Source organism: Camelus ferus, chromosome 8, assembly GCF_009834535.1.
Source record: "Camelus ferus isolate YT-003-E chromosome 8, BCGSAC_Cfer_1.0, whole genome shotgun sequence".
In the NCBI taxonomy this organism is placed as follows: domain Eukaryota; kingdom Metazoa; phylum Chordata; class Mammalia; order Artiodactyla; family Camelidae; genus Camelus; species Camelus ferus.
In genome coordinates this window covers 53,870,928-53,873,294 of record NC_045703.1, presented here as the reverse complement: position 1 = coordinate 53,873,294, position 2,367 = coordinate 53,870,928, and the positions used below count along the sequence as shown (strand labels likewise).

The 2,367-nt window shown below is 33.6% G+C and overlaps 1 pseudogene; it reads left to right on the top strand.

The window, feature by feature from the left end:
* Positions 1-308: 308 nt before the first annotated feature.
* LOC102505044 lies at positions 309-1,118 on the top strand (annotated as a pseudogene).
* The last annotated feature ends 1,249 nt before the right edge of the window (positions 1,119-2,367 follow it).

Sequence of the window (2,367 nt, the reverse complement as noted above, 5' to 3'; positions counted from 1 at the left end):
CAGCATACAAATTTTGATGGGGACACAAAACATTCAGACCACAGCAGCATGTTGCCGTAATCTTTATCATTTCCTCAATACAAGTATTTTTTGTGTTCTAAATTGCTTTTGATTAAAAAAATTGTTTTTGGAAGTTACAGAGAAATGATGGAATGATGGTTCTTTACCTATTGAATACAAGGGCTCTAGAAAAAAATCTAGGTAGTTTCCTTTTCCGGAGGTTACAGATTGGCCTGGAGGAACTTTGTGTTGCCTGTATCAATTGCAAAATAAAATGAGTATAAGCCTTTGGCTCTCAGAGCAGCACCATGGTTGTTGGCAAGAACAAACATTTTACAAACGGAAGCAAAAAGGGGGCCAAGAAAAATGCAGTTGGGCCATTTTCTAAGACATATTGGTATGACGTGAAAGCAGTAATTAACTATGTTCAGTGTAAGTAATGTTGGAAAAACACTAGTCTCAAGGAACCAAGATTGCATCTGATGACCTCAAGGGTAATGTTGTTGAAGTGAACCTTGCTGATCTTCAGAATGATGAAGCTGCACCTAGAAAATTCCAGCTAATTACTGAGGATGTTCTGGGCAAAATCTGCCTGTCCAGCTTCTATGACATGAATCTTACCAGTGACAAAATGTGCTCTTATGGTCTAAAAAGGGCAGACTATGATTGAAGCTCATATTGAGATCAATTCTGCTGATGGTTATCTGACTTGTCTAGTCTGTGTTGGTTTTACTGAGAAAACATAACAGAAGACCTCTTAAACTCAGGACCGCAGGTCCCCAAAATCCAGAAGAAGGTGATGGAAATCAGGACCCAAAAGTTGTAGACAGGTAACTTGAAAGACATGATCAGTAAATTGAGTGCAGACAATATTGGAAAAGATATAGAAAAGGCTTGCCAGTCTATTTATCTTCTCTGTGATGTCTTTTAGAAAAGTAAACATGCTATAGAAGCCCACGTTTGAATTGGGAAAACTAATGGAGCATCGTGGTAAAGGAGGTAGTGCTGAAAAGCTAGTAGGGATGAGACAGGTGCTAAGATTGAGCAGGGTGATGGGCATGAGACACCAGTCCAAGAATCTGTTTAAAATTCAGACTTTTAATGGTGATAAATACAAAGTCTTATTATGAAGGGGAAAAAGCTGTAAATCCAGTTTGGGAAAAAGACTTGAATTTGCTTAAAAGCGCACAATATTTTTAAATGATCCTTGGAGATTCAGAATTGCCATTTCCAAAGGACTGTAAAGTCCAGATTTATACAAACGTCAAGTTACAACCTACCTTTCCAATTTCTCTAGTAAAATGTAATGAACAAAAATACTTTATTTGAATGTACTTGTTTTATTCATATTTTCCTTTATGTTTAATAATTTCTCTATACTGGTTAAAAAATTCCTTTCTACCTTGTGAGACTTTCTCCTATACTGACCCCTAAAGATGCTATAGCTTTGCCTTTTACTTTTATTTTGAACTATTTATTTTAAACTATCTCTAATTTTTTATATATGGCAAGAAAGTAAATTAAATTTGTTTTCTTGCCATTTCAACTGTGTGTGTCCATGTGTGTCTGTGTGTGTGCATACATGTTTTGGGAGGTCCTATCGTGTTCCAGTTGTCAGTAAGGCTACCCTGTTCTTCAGGTTGTGCTATTTCCAGTACAACTTAGACTCAGCTTGTAAATTTCCACAGAATATCTTTTGAGATTTCCATTAGAATTACATTTATTCCATAGCCTTAGTCAGTAAAGATTTGCATCATTATGAGCCATTTCTACATTTATTTAGTTACCTTTACATCTTTCAATATAATGCTATAAACTTTTTATTTTAAGTTCTGTAACAACTTTTGTTGGATTTATTCCTGACCATTTTATAGTTTAAATCCTATTAATGGTACATGCTATGAAATTATAGTTTATATTACTGCTGTTTGTAAAAATGTAATTGATTGTTATAACAGTATAATATCTGCAATCTTAATAAACTTACTGAATTTTATGTTAGCTATAGTTTCTTTTGAGTTTTCTAGATAGACATTTGTATGCCCCATAAAAATAACTTAAGCTATAGTGGTGATAGTAAACTACTTTGCTTTTGTTCTTGATCTTGACAGAAATCATTGTAACATTTCATTATTGTACAATAGCTGATGTAATTTGTTCGTAAATATCTTTTAATATTTTAAGAAAATGTCTTTCTGTTCATAGTTAGCTAAGAATTTTACCATAAGCTTATGTTGTACTTTTTGGAATATTCACTTTCTGCCTGTATTGAAATGAATATATGACTATTTTCCTCCAATAAGGTGAATTATATTAACTGTTTATAATATTTAGTCAGTTTTGCATTTCTGGGGTAAACTTCCCTTG